At 38.7% G+C, this 21,824-nt stretch overlaps 1 protein-coding gene and 1 long non-coding RNA gene across 4 annotated transcripts in view; both read left to right on the plus strand.

Annotated features, from left to right (window-relative positions):
* The window catches only part of LOC137252581 (uncharacterized), a 687,899-nt gene that overhangs the window by 95,582 nt on the left and 570,493 nt on the right, over positions 1 to 21,824 (plus strand). The gene's annotated exons all lie outside the window — the stretch shown is intronic.
* LOC137233697 (uncharacterized) lies at positions 11,321 to 11,983 on the plus strand. Its single transcript, XR_010947540.1, has 3 exons — positions 11,321 to 11,399; positions 11,459 to 11,606; positions 11,668 to 11,983. It is a non-coding gene; the product is annotated as an uncharacterized lncRNA (long non-coding RNA).

The following is a 21,824-nucleotide window of genomic DNA, read 5'->3' on the forward strand; positions in this document are numbered from 1 at the left end:
AAGTCGATCGCAAAATTTCCATTTTAAAATTAATTTTCTGTATATCTCGGGTCAAAAATTCGTATGGAAATGAGAGGACAAACATGAAAGCGACCTAATACAAAGGCAAAAAAATCACGTGTCACATTGTTTTTCCGCGATGGACTCCTAAACTACATGAACTATTTTGAATTTGTAATGCAACCCGTGTGCAGTTTGATCTAGCAAGAAATATAGGTTAGGTTATATCTCAGTTTATAATCGCAATATTATTTTATTGCAATTTTTTTATATGTTTATAGGTAATAATAAAATGTTACGTATACGCACCGGCACTCATATTTTCAGGTGGGATATGCTTCCGTGAAATTGGTTGGTTTTTAATTAGACAACGTGTTTATCAATAAAAAATATTATAGCGGATGATATCAAGTATAGCACATCACAAGGCCCGCCGAGGGGGGGGATGGGGGGATTACCTCCGGGTCCGGGGTTTCTGAGGGGACCCGCGATTTAGAGATACTAAGATATTTTTTTTAATTCAGGAGAGTCTTTAGTTGTTCCTGGCGCAATTTTTAAGCCGAAATTAAAACGCAACGAATATTTGCATTTCGTTTTAATATTATAGTGAAGTGTGAAAAATAAAAATCTATATATTCAAAAAGAAAGGCTAAAATGTGTGTTAGTTGGTCGCCGGTGCTTGAAGAAATGCGTCGGTCGATTTTGTTCCAACTTTCATACAAATTGCGTATACTTTACGTGGTGGTTATTACATAGGTTCGGTTGCGATCGACGCACATGAGCTAGATATATAGGCCGAAACGTGGACCCGGCTACCCCTAGAATGTGTTTATGACTAGGATCTCGAGATATAGGCTAAATCGTGGTCCCGTGAATGCCTAGGCAGTGTCTATACAATATGGATATCAAATGAAAGCTGTTGCTGAGAGCTTTAAAGTAATATTTTTATCGCGATATTCTATTTTGTCGCATCAACCTGGCAAAACTGATAAATATGCATGCGAAGCCGAAATAAAGACAATAATTAATAATACCCACATACCTATTTACATACGTCCTATTCAATTTTCCTGAAATTTGGTATATAAATTTGCCTTTTTAGTATTTAAGATCCTTTTTTCAGGGATGTATACCAGAGACGGACTGGGACTGAGAATCGGAGTGGGACTGGTGTATTATTTACTAAATAATCAGGTTTTTTGTGTTTTCCAAAATGTTACATATATAAAAAGTGGGCGTGGTTATCTTCCGATTTCGCTAATTTTCAATGCCAATCTATTCTGTGTCCAGATGAGCTCGTGCACCAAATTTGGTGAAGATATCTCAATATTTACCCAATTTATCGTGTTAACGATTCTGAAGATTTTGATATGTGGAGGTCTATATTTATCTCGATTCCTTTATACCTTTACAACCAACCGTTACCCAATCAAAGTTAATATACTCTGTGTACAAAGCACTTGGAGCATAGAAATTAGAGGGGATAGGTAACTATCAATGCTCAGCATAACACAAGCCCTGAAAACTTATAGACCTGATGGCAAAGAAAACAGCATTAACAGCTCTTTCAAGGCTCAATTCCTTAGGGCAGCTTCAGTGCAGACTTCAAGATCATAGTTGCTTAGTGTCACCAAATATTAAACGGCATGTAACCTAGTTTCCTACCTGTGCTTAGATCTGTCTCGTGGAGCAACAATTGAGGTGAAAAGTTGATGCAAGGACGCTCAAATTTCCCCCTAAATTTTTATGTTGTGATGTTAGATCAATGCTTTAATTGCTTTTTGGCTGTCAGCATAAAAGTTGACGCGGCCGCAGTTTTTGTGTGTATATTGTTTAGTTTAAGGAAATTTATTCCAGTGTTTCTACTGTTTTTGGTAACGGTCTACTTCTGCCTGAAAAATATTACAGAGATCTGGTAACGTTTAGGATTTGTCCACGCTCGGATCAGCACAGGATACCGCAGACCCTGCCACTTCTATTACTTTGGAACTGTCAGTGTAGACGTGTATTTTCTCGTCTTCGATCAAGGCACCCTAGCGCGAACCAATTACCTCTATTGTGGCTCTAAAGGCCAAGGTACGGAATAATGTTGTCTTTTTGCCCAGTTATTGATGACGTCGTATGGTCTACTAAAGCTGCCCCGGGCACTAAAACTCGTTGTAGTTGTTAAAGATTTGTTTATTGCTACCAAGTCTCAAGTAGGGCGGTCGTGGAATGGCTTAAAATAATATTCGATGGGTGCATTAGACTGAATCATGTCCCGCAGTCTTGGAGAACTGCTCGTGTAGCTTTTCTACCAAAGGCGGGGAAGATCGGTCACGTGTATGCCAAAGACTATAGACCCATTAGCTTAACATGATTTCTGCTCAAAACCTTTGAGAGGCTGACAGATGTTTACATAAAGTCCAACGTGGATGAAAAGCTGCTCTCCACAACACAGCATACGTGCACCAAAGGCAAGTCGGTAGACACCACACTGCATAGGGTGGTAATAAGCATAGAGAAATCCCTGCAATATTAGGAGTATGCTCTAGGAGTCTTCTTGGACTTTGCCGGGGATTTCAATAATATTGCAAAATGGGCGAATATGGATGGTCTTAATTACATTAAAGTACATCCTGCCTTAATCAGATGGATCGGCTGCATGTTAAATTGCAGATAGATTACATCACAATGGGGATTGTACGAGGCCACGAATAAGTGGACAGGGGCACGCCGCAGGGAGGGCTGCTATCACCTCTGCTGTGGACGCCGGACATCAACCAACTGCTCAGGCAATTCGATGAGGGACCCGTAAAATTTACGGCTTACGAAGATGACGTTGTAATTGTCATAAGTGGAAAGTGCCTTCTAACGATTAGTTCTTTTATGGATCGGGCGCTTCGGGATATTCATACCTGGGTATCTAATGTCGGGTTGAAAGTCAATGCGGAGAAGACGGATATGGTCTTATTAACAAAGAGGTACAAGGTCCCAAATTGGACCAGGCCTAAGTTAGGAGGGGTGACCTTACAGGAGAAACCTTGTTCAAAATATCTAGGACACATCCTAGACAGTAAGCTGTCATGGAAGCTCAACGTGGAGGACAGGGTCAAGAAGGCCTCAACGGCACTCTATGCATGTAAAAGAATGCTGGGGTATACGTGGGGCCTATCGCCCTCTCTTTCTCATTGGGTTTTTACAGCGATTGTAAGCCCTATTCTATACTATGGAGTTCTTGTTTGGTGGAAAACCACACAAAAAACAACATACCTCAAAAAATTAGAGGGGTATGCAGACTGACGATGCTTAGCATTACGGGAGCCCTGAAAACAACCCCGACGGCTGCACTATATGCCATTCTGCACATCCCACCTGTACACCTGGTAGCAAAGAACAAAGCGTTAACGACCGCAACCAGGCTCAGTGCTTCGGGGTAGCTTGAGCGCCGATTATATTGCCATAGTAGTATAGCGTCATCAATCACAAGACGAACAGACTACATGATTCGCTATCTGCGCTTCGAGGGAGATCTTTAGGCCACAATAGAGGTGGACGGTACGAAAATGGCGGACGAGGCGATACATGTGTACACCGATGTTTCCAATTAGTGGAAGGAGTAGGGTCTGCGGTATACTGCGCTGATCCGGAAATAAGCAGATCCTACAGGCTGCCAGATTACTGTAGCGTTTTCCAAGCGGAAATATTAGCCGTAACCAAAGCAGTGGAAACCCTGGAGGAGAATAGCTTAAGCTGCAACCGTGTTAACTTTTATATTGACAGTCAAGCAGCAATTAAGGCAATAATCTCGCATTGCATAGCATCTAAATGCATGTTAGAGTGTAAGCAGTCTCTGGAGGGAATCGGCAAGGGCATATTGGGTCCCAGGGCATATGGGATTAGATGGGAATGAAAAAGCGAACGAACTAGCTAAAAAGGGCGCATCCCTTGAAGCTTGCTCCGTAGATGTCCCAATTAGATTGGACGAGATTAAGCGAAGGCGAGAGGTGCACATGGTCGACCAAGCGGAAAAGGGGTGGGTTCAAGCGCGGGGCTGTAAAGTGTCGAAAATTATGTGTAGGTCTTACAACCTTAGACTAATACAGTTGCTTCTATCATTAAAAAGAGAGGACTGTATTCTGACTATACACTGCCTTCTGGCGTCACATGCCTTTAAATTAGGCTTGGTCTGTGATAGCATATGTAGGAAGTGCGGGTTGGAGGAGGAAACGATCGAGCACGTTCTGTTCTTGGGCCCTGCACTTGCCAGGCTAAATCTCCAGCTATTAGGAGTGATACAGCTGTCAGATCTAGAAGCAGCAAGTGGCTTAAGTCCTAGGAAGCTTCTAGTATTTGCCAAGAGGACGGAGTTATTTTATAACATAAGTCCTGATTTTTGATAGGGTTTTTCAGTTTGGTCATTAAAACAAATTTCTGGTAACACTACGGACTCAATCAGTCTATGTGAGGTCCTCATGGACCGGCCAGTTCAGCCTACCTTGCTACCATGTCTACAGGTGGAATGTGCAGATTGACATATAGTGCAGCCTTGGCGGTTATTTTCAGTGCTCCCGTAATGCAATCTTTGATTGCCTGCATACCACTTATTTTTTTAGGAAGTTTGTTTGGCTGACCACCAACTCAGGACTCCATAGTGTAGGATAGCATTCAAAATCTCCATAATTACCAAATGAGGGAGTAGTGTAAATTTTGTACATGCATATAGTGCCGTCGAGGCCTTCTGAAGGACTCATAGATAATTTGTGCAGGTTTCTTATGCAGGATCGCCACTCCTAGCTCAGGTCTTGTACAATTTGGGACCTTATAATAATAACCATATCCGTGTTCGTCGCGTTGGCGGTCAAACTGACACTAGATTCCCAGGTATGCATATCCCTAAGCTCCCGATCCATCAATGAGCTAATTGTTGGTTGGCCCTTTCCTATTTTGACGCCTGCGACGCCATCTGCCTGGGCCGCCGCCTGTTCCATTGGGTGATAACCAGTGTCCATAGTGTAAAGTATTTTCCTGAAATTCAGCATGCAGCCAACACATCTGGTTATGGCTGATTGTACTTAAATGTAAGTAAGACTAACCGTGATCGCCCCTCTTTTCAAGTAAGTTAACAGAAGTAAAACAAGTAAGGAGGGTTAAGTTCGGGTGTAACCGAACATTACATACTCAGTTGAGAGCTATGGTGACATCAAAAGGGAAAAAAACCATGTAGGAAAATGAACCGAGGGAAACCCTGGAATGTGTTTGTATGACATGTGTATCAAATGAAATGTATTAAAGAGTATTTTATGAGGGAGTGGGCCATAGTTCTATAGGTGGACGCCATTTAGGGATATCGCCATAAAGGTGGATCAGGGTTGACTCTAGAATTTGTTTGTACTATATGGGTATCAAATTAAAGGTGTTAATGAGTATTTTAAAAGGGAGTAATCCTTAGTTCCATAGGTGGATGCCGTTTCGAGATATCTCCATAAAGGTGGACCAGGGGTGACTCTAGAATACGTTTGTTCAATATGGGTATCAAACGAAAGGTGTTAATGAGTATTTTAAATGGGAATGGGCCTTAGTTCTTAGGTGGACGCCGTTTCGAGATATCGCCATAAAGGTGGACCAGGGGTGACTCTAAAATGTGTTTGTACGATATTGGTATCAAATTAAAGGTATTAATGAGAGTTTTAAAAGGGAGTGGTGGTAGTTGTACATATATGTGAAGGCGTTTTTCAGATATCGACCAAAATGTGGACCAGGGTGACCCAGAACATCATCTGTTGGATACCGCTAATTTATTTATATATGTAATACCTACCAAGATTTCAAGGGTGTTTTATTTCGCCCTGCAGAACTTTTTCACTTTCTTCTACTTAATATGGTATGTGCCACAACCGTTTTACAAACTTTTTTCTAGAGTTATATTTCGCGTCAATAAACCAATCCAATTACCATGTGTCATCCCTTTTTTCGTATTTGGTATAGAATTATGGCATTTTTTTCATTTTTCGTAATTTTCGATATCGAAAAAGTGGGCGTGGTCATGGTCGGATTTCGTTCATTTTTTATACCATGATAAAGTGAGTTCAGATAAGTACGTGAACTAAGTTTAGTAGAGATATGTCGATTTTTGCTCAAGTTATCGTGTTAATGGCCATGCGGAAGGACAGACGGACGACTGTGTATAAAAAGTGGGCGTGGCTTCAACCGATTTCGCCCATTTTCACAGAAAACAGTTAATGTCATAAACTCTATGCCACTACCAAATTTCAAAAGGATTGGGAAATTTTTGTTCGACTTATGGCATTAAAAGTATCCTAGACAAACTAAATGAAAAAGGGCGGAGCCACGCCCATTTTGAAATTTTCTTTATTTTTTGTATTTTGTTGCACCATATTATTACTAGAGTTGAATGTTGACATTATTTACTTATATACTGTAAAGATATTAAATTTTTTGTTAAAATTTTACTTAAAAAAAAAATTTTTTTTAAAGTGGGCGTGGTCCTTCTCCGATTTTACTAATTTTTATTAAGCGTACATATAGTAATAGGGGTAACGTTTCTGCCAAATTTCATCATGATATCCTTAACGACTGCCAAATTACAGCTTGGAAAATTTTAAATTACCTTCTTTTAAAAGTGGGCGTTGCTACGCCCATTGTCCAAAATTTTACTAGTTTTCTATTCTTCGTCATAAGTTCAACTCACTTGCCAAGTTTCATCGCTTTATCTGTCTTTGGTTATGAATTATTGCATTTTTTCGGTTTTTCGAAATTTTCGATATCGAAAAAGTTGGCGTGATTATAGTCCGATATCGTTCATTTTAAATAGCGATCTGAGATGAGTTCTCAGGAACTTACATACCAAATTTCATCAAGATACCTCAAAATTTACTCAAGTTATCGTGTTAACGGACGGACGGACGGACATGGCTCAATCAAATTTTTTTTCGATCCTGATGATTTTGATATATGGAAGCCTATATCTATCTCGATTCCTTTATACCTGTACAACCAACCGTTATCCAATCAAACTTAATATACTCTTCGAGCTCTGCTCAACTGAGTATAATTAAAACAATTGTCACCTAGTGCTATGTAAATCATATGTATCAAATTTAAGCGCTTAGAAAAAATTCCTAGTGGGATTACATGTATTAATGTTATGTTATGTTTATGTTAATGTATGTGAAAGTGCATGAGTGAAAGTAATGGCTGTTACATGTCTACTACATTGACGAAAGTCGGTTGTCTAACATGACACACCTTGTGAATAAGGAAGCACGTGAAGGGCATGAGCGGTGTTGGTTACGCGCCACTTCACAGCAGGGAACCCGTCTGAGATGTGAAGACCTGTAAGAACGAGACTACATAGGCTTCAAACTTTGCTAAGTGCACATAAATGCATGCGTGTGTATGGATTAATATAAATCTATGCTTTCCGTGTTGCCAATGACGATGGAGGTGTAAGTTAAAAACACCTTTAATTAAAATAAATATAAAAAAAATATTTTTAATGATTTTGTTATTTGTTTTATATCAGAAGTCAAATTTGATTATTATGTCAAAATTTCAAATGGAAAACATTGCCCGAATTCAAAAAATTTCTCAAAAACGTTGCTTTGTAATGATTTCCAAACGTTTATTTTTTATTTAATAATTTGGGAAAAGTTTCAACAACGTGACATCTAATGGACAAGGCGACAGCTGTTTCGATTATTCCTTGTAAATCTCTTCAACGTCTTTTCTCCTGGGAGTGGAATTTGAACCCGCACTCCTGCGATGGTTGGTTGCAAACGCATTCAACCACGTCATGCCTTAGTTATTGTAAACTTTATCCCAATTGCCTTCCTTCCACATTTTATTCTTTTTGCACAGTACATACTTGCTTTTTGGTGCAAATCACAATACGTATACAAAATTATATATGTATCTACTGAAACTTTTTTAAATAGAAAAAAAAATATTTTTAATGTTTAAAGAATTTTGATGGTCCCTTTAATGAATATATTTTGAATTAAAATTTTTTGTTGTCAATTTGTTAGTGTAAATTTGAATATCAAACCGAAGTGCCTCATATGGAAAATAAATTAAACCAACTGTTTATCGCCATGTTTGAGCACATTTGTAAGTAGTGTATAACTTCCTGGACCAGTGTTGTTTGCCAACTGAAATCCAACCAGTTTTATTGCCTTGTAGCCCGAAGATACGTTTAATTTTATGGAAGTTGGGGATCGGCCTCATCTTCTTATTTTCTACTTGGCAATGAGAAAAAGTGTTATTTCCATAACTTAAGTACACTCTGCAAATCGATCTTTAAGCTTTCCGTCAGTTGGCGAACTTTTTTCTTGCATTTCCGTTCATTTTGTCTATCAGCCTACAAATTGTGCTCACGCGGACACTTTTTTGAGTTCCTGATGCCCAATGATGATCAGAGTAGATGTTTGGGCCGTAAAATGTGGTCTCTGATTGATGATTGAGTCGTAGATTTGGTTTCTTACCTTGGTGTGTTTTTCTGATCTGGGTACCTCTCTGAAGTTGGTAAGACAACTTTTACGTGGAAAAAATTACCTATTGGGAAAATTGCCGTGAATTTGCCGTAATTTATCCGTGAAACAAAAAAATTTGCCGCGGCCATATTTTAGAAAACCACCTTAGCAACCAGCTAGGAAAATAATTCTTACATACGAATTTGCCGTAGATAAGCATATTTTATAATTTCGAAAGAAAAATATTTAAATTTTTTTTACGGTGCACCGCCAACTTCACGTGAAGTTAGCGTGCCACTTTTCGAACACAACCTTAGACACCAGTTAGGAAAATAATTCTTGCGCGTGAATTTGCCGTAAACTTGCCGTGAATTATCCGTGCAACAAAAAAATTTGCCGTAGCCATATTTTAGAAAATATAGGGGAGAACGCCAACTTAACGTGAAGTTAGCGTGCCACCCTCGGAAAACCACCCTAGTGAAAAGCTAGGAAAATAATTCTTGCATTCTTAAAAAAAAAAAATTCGTTTGGCTAAAAAAGTTGGGTCAATCTTGCACGGTTTACCGTCGTTGTTCATATAAATATTAAAATTTGTAATAAAACTTATCGCGCACTTGCTAAGTGAAACTAAACCGTCTAAATCCAAGAATGAAACGATAGTGATTTGGGTACACAATTTCTATTCCTTTTACATATACCAGTGCCATTTCAATGGACATCAACACTTGTCATGGCACTTACTACACATTAGTAACAATTTCAGCCCTTTCAAAAAAAAAAAAAAAAAAAAAAATTCTGCCGCGCTTGTGCAATAAGCGGATTAAAGATTTCGTAAAATGCAACGTAAACTAGGGAAAAGCTGCGGCACAGATCTTAGAAAATGTTCCTTATACTCCTCATACTTACGTATCACATATAGGATAACCAAGTGGATAGTTACGGTTATGTACACACGTACATATGTACATTGGGCTGGGTCGATTTGTATGGACGAAAGTTAACCGATATCGCGCCATCGATTCTTCGATAGGATTTGGGCTCAGGTAAAAAGTTCCACTACGCATACCCAAAAAAATAATTTTCGAGCGTGTGAAATTTAATTTTTTTTTACTTTTTTTCGATTTTGATTTTTAAGGGTTTTTTCATGACCTACTAAAAAATGTTCATATGTATACCCTGTCCGATCCAAAAATGTCCGCTAAAAACGTTGGCGACAATAGTTTTGTGAAAAAAAAATTTTTTTTTTTCAATCAAATGAAAATTTTTTTAGTAGTTCATGAAAAAACCTTAAAAATCAAAGTCGAAAAAAGTCAAAAAAGTGAATTTTCGCCGGCTCGAAAATTATTTTTTTGGGCATGCGTAATAGAACTTTTTTTCCTGAGCACAAATCCTATCGAAAAACCGATGGCGCGATATCGGTTAATAAATTGACCCAGTCTAATATACATACATATGTATCTGACCTTTCCATGTTCGTTTACTTCATGTGTGTAGTTTGCTTTTTTAATCACTGCTGCTAAAAAGGAACAAAGTTTGTATTTAGCATTTCCAAAGGCCGCGGCACAATGGCATTTTTCATAAAGATGAGTTTAACACAAGCTTATGCATTCCAATAACATCGCCACAATCAAACAAGATGTTGGGTTTGTAAATATGAACGAACTTCAGACGTGGCAATTGAAGCTTATTACGCCTTGCCCATTCACATACAAAATTTCGCGAAGCGCTGGTATAAACATTATCCCCTTACAACAAAGATACCTGCTAACATATTTTGTGTCGTATTCATTTGTTATATTACAGTTTTTACTTGCGCAAAATGTTAGAAAATTTACCAACCAGTGGGAAAAATAATTTCACTTGCAAATTGTATCAACACCCTTAACCAAAACAAATGTCACATTCTTCTTCTTATGCTTTGCTTGTAACAAAATTTGGGAGATGGCTACTTTTCAATATCAGATGGCGCCAGGGTCGCTCATTCTACAGTTCTCCATAAAAATGCGTGCAATCTACTCATAATGCATAAGCTTGTGTTAAACTCATCTCTATGAAAAAGCGCTTATGTGTCGGGGCTTTAAACCACCACCAATACGAAAGAAAATTACATGATACGTCAGACATATAAACAAAATGGGATTATAACATACGATAGCGAACGGAACGTAATTTATTTTCAATTCACAATAATTTTTACGATCCACATTAGATTTGATTGTCTTTTTAGCTCACAATAGATTTTGAACTGTCAAATTGGTTGCAAAAAATATAAAAAATAAACTAAATAATAATATGGATCCAATTTTATTGTTTTTTTTGAGCTCAAGCGATAGCGAAGGCGATGAAAAACTTGTCCGGAGGCGTCTAAGAGAACGCAGTAACCCGTTGGACTTATCGAAAAAAGCGTAAGCATATCATTTATGTATTATTTCTTTGTAACAAAAAATTATTTCAGATTCTTGAAGAGATTTCGCTTAACTAAATAAGCTTTTAGTTACCTTCTGGAGAAATTAAATTTGAAACAAGCCGATGCCAAAGCGGTTCCTCCAATTTTGCAATTGGCAGTCACGCTTTCACTTCTTGCTAGCGGTGGCTACCAGCACAATGTCGGTAGTGACTATTTAGTAGGAATGTGCCAGAGCACTGTCTCGAAGTTGACATCACATGTTGTTGCCGAGATGGAGAGGAAGCTGTGTGCGGAATTTATATGCTTTGAATCAGATGACTCCCAAAGCTGAAAAGAATGGTTCGTGGAAAAATATAAAATACCTGGAGGTAAATTGAATAATAATTGTTGTGAAATTACAGAATATAGTTATTAATTTTTTAGTGATTGGATGTGTGGACGGTACACATATTGGTTTACCTATATCTAACGAACACATGTACTTCAACCGTAAAGGGTACCACAGCATCAACGCTATGATTGTAAGTTGCTATAAAAAATTTTTATTAAACATTTTTAAAACAATTATAAAAATGCTCAGATATGTGAACACACCTACAAAATATTGGCAATCAACTGTCAATACGGTGGTGCGGCTCACGATTCCTTCGGTTGGAAACATACCGATCAAAGAAGGGATTTGGAGGATGGATTTCAACAGAACAGGCATCGAAATTCCTGGATTTTACGTAAAGTTATTGGGTGCAGCGAACTTTTTTGTACCAATAATTAATTTATACATTTACATAGGAGATTCTGGCTACCCACTTCAGCCGTGGTTAATAACCCCATACAGAAGCACATCAGACGGTTCAGATGAACAGTATTTTAATGACATTCACTCTAAAGGAAGGTGTATTATTGAGAGAACAATTGGCATTCTCAAAGGGCGCTGGAGGATTTTAGGATATGACAAAAGAAGAAGATATCATCCTGCGAAAAAGGAAAGATTTGCAAATGTTTCTGCTGCATTACATAATATTTGCATTAAATTTAAGATACATTATGAACCGTCAAATCTTCACTCCGAAGATTATATTCTAGAAATTGAGACAGACGAAATAAACCAACTTACCAATATAGGAAAATCGATAAGAGATCAAATAAAAAGTTCACTTTTAAGGGTATCCTAGGCAATGATATGTTCCTAAATAGCTTCAAAATTAAGTCTGGGAGTATTTAAAAAAAAGAAATTATTTATTAAATTCAATATTCTCTTTCATTTTTATTTTAAATATGTATATAGTGTATGTACCAAGTAAATATCACAGTACTTTAAGTCATTCTTCAGGTAATCTTTGTAAAACATAAATCAATCCATTTTCTAACTTAAAAACTAAAAAAAAGAGAATTCACAGTCATTTTCTTATACCTAAATATGCGTATATTAATAAATATTCTAAAAAAGATTAATGAGGTATTCTCGCTTTAATTCGCAGCGTCTCCAATTCCAGTCTCTTTATTTGCAAGTCGATCTGACTTGCCTCTTTTTGCCTGCAATATTTTTCTTCTTTAATTTGCAGGATGCGCTGCTGCACCAACAGGAACCGTTCTTGAACGTCTAGCAATCTGTCCAGTTTTCGTCCAACCCCCTTTGAAAATCGGACACGGTTTTTAAATTTTCTTGCAGTAAGGCCATTTTTTGTTCGCTCGAACTTTTTTTGCGGGGCGTTTTTGATCGCGGCGTTCTATCAACAATGGCGGCGGGTGGAGCAGTTGATGCACCTGGCAAACAACTTGGTGATTCGTCATCGCTGCTTGCACTATAGCTATCGCTGTTTTTTGATGAAGTCAGCGTTGCTCGAGCTCTGCGATAAGCAATTATATTTTTATCACCTACTACACAAACCTCAAGGCCAGCCGCCTCAATGATAGCCTCCTCGGTGGCAGTCTTTTTATTTGACTATTTTTTGAAGGAAAGCTTCTTTTTTGCTTGATACTTCTGATCAGCAAAAGCCTGCAATGAAATAAAAATAAGTGTATTACTTTTAAGCATCAAAAGATATAATAACGGCTGTATATACCTTCCTCCACATCTTTGCATCCTTAACTGGTGGTACTTCAGCATTTAATCTATTAGAAAGTTCCTCCCAAAGTCCATTGGAGGTAATTCTGCAATTTCCAGAGTTTGGAAGATTATTCTTCACCAGCCCTGGGTGTCTCGCCATGAAATCCGCCATTATTTCCTTTTGGATTGGATTTAGTTTGTTTGAATTCGACCTTTGTTATTAACAAGAGTTTGAAATGTGTTATTATATTTTATATATTCATATATTTCAACAATTTACTTACATTTTTCTTGAAATTTTTATGTATACGAATGCCGATTTGTGATCGGACGAAATTGGAACGAAAAGTGTACGTTCAGTCACTCGTCACGTATGTTGCGATCCAAAATTACGATCGAAGTCGTACGTTCACGTATGTCATAATCCGAAAATCATGTTTTTACGTCACGAGTTATACGGTCACGGATGTTACGATTCGAGCCCAGTTTTCGTTTTGGTGACCACTATACTAATACAGCAACAAACATTTCAACAAATGTACAATATGTACAGATGTACAATACTAGACATTGGCGTCAGCGTGTTTTTATCCTTAATTGTTGCGTCAAAAGATGAACAGGATCGCTACTGTTTTTTTCATCTATTTATCTTTTCCCACGTTACGGACGCTCCATCCTGGCACACTCTTTTGAGTATAAAAACCATAACAGGTATAATGGAGAAAATTTGCATAGCTTTCTACCTAACTCAAATAAAAATATCTTTCGCAAGTGATGCACAGCTCAGCTGCAGCTTTTTTGACAGATAGCTCATAGAAAATTATATCACAAAGCTGTAACTAAACCTATGTTATTTTGACTATGACTATGCGCCTATACATATATTTTTATAAAATATGCCACTTACCATACGCTGCACCATAAAAAAATTTTTTTAATTTTTTTCCGAATTTATAAAATATGGCACTTATCTACGGCAAATTCGTGTGCAAGAATTATTTTCCTAGCTGGTCTCTAAGGTGGTTTTCTGAGGGTGGCACGCTAACTTCACGTGCAGTTGATAAAACAGCTGATTTCTGTTGATATTTGATATGGGACTTTTGTATGATGTGCACGGGTCCGGCTAGTTCTTTATATATCTTAAAATTTCGCAAAGTTCAGAATCTAATTGGAGAAAGGGTATTACATATATTTTTGAGAACTATAATAGATATGGAAAATATTTGATGTTTTTTGGGCTGGCACTGTATGGAACGGACGAAAAAATTTTGTAGAAATTGTTCTTCTTGCAACAGCTGGTAAAAATTATATGCTTGTGTTGCATAAGGATTTATTTGGCCACTTTTTTCGGCTTGCTTTCCGGTGTTGTTGGTGTTGCAATTGGTTTTCCATGCTTCTTGTTTACCCCTTTTTATGACAGCAAGAGTAATACTAGTGCTTTTGACACAGTTGGTGGCGTTGTCCACGTGAGTTTTATGTATCGATGGGCTTCTAGTACTTACAGAGCGTTGTCCTTTAAATTTCATAAGCAACCTGGCGACGTAATTTTAGTCATTCATGTTCGCATATGTATGTATAATATACATTGTATATAAGTACATAGATATATATTTACTGTGCGAAAAGAAAATGCAACTAAGAAACGCTCCAAGGCTGCCAAATATGCGAGCCCAAATATTCCATTATAGGCACGAAACGATTGCCGGCAAGCTCACACAAGTATATATGGCAATGAACTTTTGCTATTATATATATAAATGCTCATAATTTGGAATTGAAATAACTTTTGCTTGCCTGTGCGGTATGAACGCATATGTGTGCGTGAGTGGGCGTGTCTTTGCTGCAAATAATATACATCGGCTCATGAATATAATAACAACTTATGCAGGTGTTGTTTGGTTCTTATCGGATTATGGAGCAAAAGTAAAAACAAATGTGTGCTTTTGTGTCCTTCTTTGAAACAACTTTCAGCTTCAGCGCATTGCCGTAAATTCTAGGCTAAGCCCGGACAAAGGTACATGCTTTTGTGTGTGTATTGTAAGCGCATAAGTGTACTGATGTATGTTTATTAAACGAAAAATTCTTTTCTTTTTTATTATTTCATTAAAAAGTTTGAAATAAGTACCTAAATTTTGTGTTTTTGTGATCAGTGTTCAAAGAAAACATACAAATAAAAGAACAGTTTAATAATAAGTAATTTTTCTTATTTTTTCGATTGAGATGCTTCATTTAGCTATAAGAGACTTCACCTAATATATCCTTTTGGTTGGTCTGTTGTTGTGCTGCCCGGAGACCGGGCCCAAGTAGCGCTTTAGGCTACATTTTGAGACACTTTCTCATGGAACCAATTATAATGTATGTATATTAAATTACGGCGAGGAGCTGGTAAGGCGCATGCAGCAACTTCTTAGTAAAATATGGGCGGACAAGTGCATGCCCGACGATTGGAATCTAAGTGTTCTTTGCCCAGTCCTCAAGAAGGGGGATACTGCAAAATGCACCAACTGTTGTGGAATCAGCCTACTTAATATCGCATATAAGGTCCTTTCAAGTGTATTGTGCGAAAGATTGAAGCCCACCGTGAACCAGCTTATTGGACCTTATCAGTGCGGCTTCAGACCTGGTAAATCTACCATCAACCAGATTTTCACAATGCGCCAAATCTTGGAAAAAACCCGTGAAAAGAGAATCGACACACATCACCTCTTCGTCGACTTTAAAGACGCCTTCCACAGCACGAAAAGGAGCTGGCTATATGCCGCTATGTCTGAAGTTGGTTTCCCCGCAAAACTTATACGGCTGTGCAAAATGACGTTGAGCAACACCATCAGCTCAGTCAGAATTGGGAAGGACCTCTCCGAGCCGTTCGAAACGAAACGAGGTTTCAGACAGGGTGAGCCCCTATCGTGCGATTTCTTTAATTTGATGCTGGAGAAAATTATACTAGCTGCAGAACTTAACCGCACTGGAACAATATTATATAAAAGCGTGCAGTTACTGGCATATGCTGATGACATTGATATCATCGGTCTAAACACCCGCGCTGTTAGTTCTGCTTACTCCAAACTGGAAAAAGGAGCGGTAAAGATGGGTATGATGGTGATTGAGGACAAAACGAAGTACCTGCTGTCATTGAGCAAAGAGTCAGCGCATACGCGCCTTGGCAACCACGATACTGTTGGAAGCCATAATTTCGAAATAGTAAAAGACTTCGTTTATTTGGGAACCAGCATCAACACTAGCAACAAAATCAGCACTGAAATCCTGCGAAGAATCAATCTTGCCAATAAATGCTATTTTGGACTAGGTAGGCAATTGAAAAGTAAAGTCCTCTCTCGGCGAACGAAAATCATACTCTACAAGTCACTTATCGTACCCGTCCTGCTATATTGGGCAGAAGCATGGACCATGACAACAGCAGATGAAGCGGCTTTGGGAGTGTTCGAGAGAAAAGTGCTTCGAAAGATTTACGGACCTATATGCGTTGGCGATGGCGAGTACCGAAGAAGATTTAATGATGAGCTGTACGAGCTATACGCAGACATCAACATAGTCCAGCGAATTAAAACGCAGCGGCTGCGCTGGCTAGGCCATGTTATGCGAATGAAAGATGATGCTCCGGCCAAGAAAATGTTTCTATCGGAACCCGCCTATGGAAGCAGAGGTAGAGGGCGGCCCCACTCCGTTGGAAGGACCAGGTGGAAAACGATTTAAACTCCCTTGGTTTGACCAATTGGCGCCGGTTGGCGGAGCGATGGAGCGACTGGCGCGCCTTGTTGGACGGCCATAAGCTTTTAGACGGTTAAGCGCCAATTAAGTAAGTAAGTAAACAATATTAAATTACTAATGAGCTTGTTTTTACTCTAGTTCAATTAATCAGTTGAAGAAATTTATGAAGCAGTTTGATACCTCACTTGGATCGGACAGCCCGAAACCGTTCAGAGTTCGGTACCTGATACTTGGCAGGGCTTGACAGTCGCTGAGGAAATGGATAACTGCTTGCAATCTTCTTCGTTGCACCTCCGTAAATGTTGTTGAAAGGGACTTCCAATTGTAATCTTGGACTCAGTAAATGTTTTTTGAAGCTATGTACACATAGTTTTTGAATTGTGTCCACGACGTAAAACTTAATATATGTAATTTGTGCGACTAGAATTCGTGTCAAGGCCATGAACTATCCAAAAATCCTCGGAATTTAACTTACTGCTCTATATAAAATAAGTATTGACTTATACACTTTTGATTTAAGATATTGTACTTACATGCAGATATATATGTACGTTCAATTTTAATATATAATATATCCAAAGTCGGTTTTCATTCGACCTTCCTATCATGGATTAAATCCTATCTTTCTCTTCGCAAGTGTGTAGTCGTTGTTGATGATTTTGCGTCCGATCCCTTCATTGCCTCCTCAGGCGTTCCTCAGGGCAGTATCCTAGGTCCCCTCTTTTTTGTTATTTTTATTAATGATATACCTTCCTGCTTTTTATCTTCTGAGTTCCTTTTGTATGCGGATGATCTGAAAATCTTTTCAAAAATTTCGTGTATTTCTGAAGCCCATAGTCTTCAAAATGATCTGAACAATGTAGCCAGTTGGTGCAGAATAAACCACATGCAACTCAATATCACTAAATGTTTTCACATAACTTTTTCAAAATCCCGTTCATTAATTCCTACATCATATGATATTAATGGATCTAAACTGGCTACGCAGTCTAAAATACGAGATTTTTGACTTCAAATTTATGTTTCATGATCATATAAATCACGCAATTGCTAAATCATACGCAATGCTTATCTTTATACGCCGTTGCAGTACTGATTTTACTGATCCATACACTCTAAAATTTCTTTACACCTCGATGGTTCGTTGCACGTTAGACTACGCTGTGTTTATATGGAGATCATTTTACGATTGCCATATAAAAAGGCTAGAACGGGTACAAAAGACCTTCATAAAGTTTGCTCTGCGCAGATTAAACTTTAAAGAGCCTATTCCGTCTTATAATGCTAGATGTATCCTTATTAACCTGAAGACGTTGGATAACAGAAGAATCTTGCTTTCACTTAGCTTTGTGTTTGACATCATTCAAGGCATAGTAGACGCTCCGACTCTTTTAACACGAATTAACTTCTTGGTTCGACAGAGGAACCTAAGAAGTAATTATTTGTTTTTTATTGAATGCGTGAGGACTAACTATGCATACTATGCTCCCCTCATCAGAACCTTACTAGAGTTTAATTTTTTCTCGAATTCTTTGAATATATATTTCTCAATTGGAAAATCTAAATTCAAATTACAACTAAATTAATTTTTAATTTAAACAATTATTTTGTAAATATATTTAATTCGTTATGTAGTCTGTAAGAAACATTGTATTTCAAAGATTACTATATTTAAATAAATAAATAAATAAATAAAAAATTTAATTTAACGAAACCAATGTGCTTTCGTTTAATACAAAATTGAATGACCGCATTTGGGTTACAACGCCAAAAATGTTTCGCATACCAACACACCCAACGGCTTACGGCCTTTGAGGGGAGGCTCAAGCAACAATGTATCCTTATTTGTTTATTTTAGCATATGCATAGTTCAAATTTGCTACAGAAGTTTGCTGCAAAGTTGAAAGATCGTTTCAATGAGTCTTCCGCTGCACTGAATTTTTTGGTATGTGCGCTTTCAATATATTTACATAAAAGCTATTTTATATTTTTTATCAATCGAATTTTTATCTTTCAGCAATTTTCGCTCTCAATTTTCTTTTTATTATATTCTTTCTTATTTTCATTATTAGTACTCGCTAGCTATATAATGATGTTATGAAATACTACAAATGTTCTAACGTTATGGATGAATATTAAGCCGCTTAGTGTTGCAAATGTTGACTATTTTATCAAGAGCTTTATGATTTCGAAGGACTTCTTCGAGCCAGTTTATACCAAAATACTCTAGCTAATCTAGAGAATATAACTGAGAGGGCAGTATTCAAGCAATATTAATATAACTGGCCTTACAAACTGTGGCTGTGCGAGAATACAAAGCGGAGCATTCCCATCTTCGTTGCAAGGTAGGTTAGGTTAGGTTAAAAGGGCGTGCGTGAGTGTTACCCACGCTTCCACTCGGAGACATTTTTGTCCATTGTGAGTGCCCTCAGTAAGTACAGGGTGGCGGCAAATTCGTTTAGCCCCACTACCTCCTAGTGGTCCTCAACGAACCACTTGCTTTCCCTGTTGAACCCAAGAAGAAGCAAGACGTCGACTTTCCAACCTCTACCAGGCTGTCGACGAAGCGTGAGCTCTGAGCATTGTTCTTTGAAGCACCGGACAACGGCAGAGAAAGTGGTAGATCAACTCCTCTTCCTCCTCAACTTGACAGCTTCTGCAGAGAGAGCTTTTTGGTATTCGCCACCGTCGTGGCATTGGTGCGATAGCACAATGACCTGTGATGACACCCGTAAGTACCCTCACCGCAGATTTGTTCAGTTTGAGAAGGAAGCTTGTGCCTTTCCTATCCAAGCATGGCCATAAGGACCTTGAGACTTCGCAGTCAACCCTATTGGTGCATAGAAAGTACGTTGCCCAGTTCTCATATTCGTCGATTCTCCCTAGAAGATAACTCAGCGGCGGTCGGACGGAGCTGTCCACCACACTTATGTCTAAGTCGGAACTTTTCCTAGCCATCTCATCCGCGAGTTCATCGTTGTTAGGTAAGTACTGATTGATACTTACTCTAATCTATGAAAGATTTTTGGAGTAAGTTTTTATAACGGATAAAAACCTGAAAAATAGAAGACTGTCAAAAAGTTTTGCATTCAATATTCTGATTTGCTTATTTGTAGTCCTAAGCATCGTCAGAAATAGTGATGAATTGACCCCCTTTCTCCTCAATCTTACTCTGCCGTTGGAGCATTGTTGCAAGAGGGCAATTACCTTTTATGACACCCATAAGCATTCTACATTTCAGTTTCAGTTAATTTCTCCGTTTATGAGCCGTCTTTTTTTTTTTTTTTTTTTTTTTTTTTTTTTTTTTTTTTTTTTGCGGGGAGGCTGAAAAATGCCTAATGCACCATAATTGCTGCCGTCGCAGCAACCGTGTGTCCGTAGACTAAAAAACAGCCCCGTTCTGGAACCGTCGCCCACCCCGGCACCACTTTCGCATTACTTCAGGGTGGCGTTCCATATTTCTCATTTTTTAAGAGCCTACTGTTGTCCCTGCGTCCAGGTTCCAGCTATTTGCTCTGAGTGTCCATTTAATCACCACTGCTTCGCATGCGCATTTCTCTGCGCTCCCTCTCAACATCCATCAGGCGTGTCATTACTATAAATGCCATTTTGCTCACTGCAGTCCAGCATTCTTTCCTGCTGCACATATGTGAAACTAAATTTCTCGTGGTAGGTTCCTCCCCAAAGACTCCATGCAAGGTGAGTCTTTCTTCGTGGAAACGGGGGCAGTAGAACATGACGTGTTCTGCGTTTTCTAACTCTGTGGTACACATTGGGCAATGAGGATCTTCCTCTATCCTACGCTTCCATAAATACTCTTTGAAACCGCCATGTCCACTCATTATTTGCGTGAGATGGTAGTTCAGTTCGACGTGCTTCCGCTCATTCCATTGAGCTACGTTCCAAACTAGTGTGAAAGTCCAACGCCCTTTACTCGAGGCCTCCCACCGTTCTTGCCACTTAGCTATTGTTTGTGTCCTTGCTCTTTTCTTGTCTTCTTCAGATGGTCGCTCGATATTAGTGTTATACAGATCGGCCATTTCGCTTGCCAGTAAGTCCACTGGGATTTTCCGGGTTAGAACCAGGATCGCGTCGTCGGACACCGTCCGATAAGCACTTGCTATTCTTAAAGAAGCAAGTCGGTACGCTGCTAATATATATTTTTGATGGGTCTGTTTAGATCCATACCACACTGGTGCTGCGTATAGTATTATTGAGCTGGTTACTGTGGACAATAGCTGACGTATAGCTTCGCTCGGACCACCAATGTTAGGCATTATTCGCATAAGTGATCCATTAACTTTGGTAATTTTCTCCCCCACCGCTCTGAAGTGCTCTTTGAAAGTTAACTTAGAGTCAATGTGCACTCCTAAGTATTTTAAGGAATCCTTTGAGGTGATTTGATGATCCCCGACAGTTAAGACTAACTCGTTCGCCGACCGTTTGGAGCTTACTAATAACACTTCCGTCTTTTGGCTAGCCAACTCCAGTCCTGTATTGGTCAGCCATTCCTTTATTCTTGCTACGGCGTCATTATATAATGCTTGAAGCAGGTCCAGTTTTTTGGCCACTACTACCACTGCAATATCATCAGCATATCCCACAATTTGCGTGTTTTCTGGTAGATCAATCTTTAGCACCCCGTCATACATTACATTCCAAAGCGTTGGACCGAGAACAGATCCCTGTGGGACGCCTCCTGTGATTTTGTACTCTTTAGCTCCTTGATCCGTGTCAAAAAGAAGTACTCTGTCTTTAAGATAGCTACCTATAATTCTGCGTAAGTAAGCTGGAGTGCCGAAGCTTTGCAGCGCTGCCATTATCTGCATCCAGTTCGCAGTGTTAAAAGCATTCTTGATGTCCAACATAATCAGTGCACAGAACTTCCTTTTATTTTGGCCTCCAGAGATAGCTTCTCTAGCTATATTGACGACTGTTTGTATTGCATCTACGGTGGATCTTGATTTGCGAAATCCATATTGACTATTCGATAAGCCACCTGGTCTTTCTATAGTCAGCTGTAGGCGCTCACTAATTATACGCTCGAAAATCTTCCCTAGGGAATCCAGCATACAAAGTGGCCTATATGAGGATGGTTGGTCCGGCTGTTTACCACGTTTCAGCAATAGGACAAGTCTTTGTCGTTTCCACGGGCGAGGGAACACGCCTT

This window comes from Eurosta solidaginis, chromosome 5 (assembly GCF_040869045.1).
Source record: "Eurosta solidaginis isolate ZX-2024a chromosome 5, ASM4086904v1, whole genome shotgun sequence".
Lineage (NCBI taxonomy): Eukaryota > Metazoa > Arthropoda > Insecta > Diptera > Tephritidae > Eurosta > Eurosta solidaginis.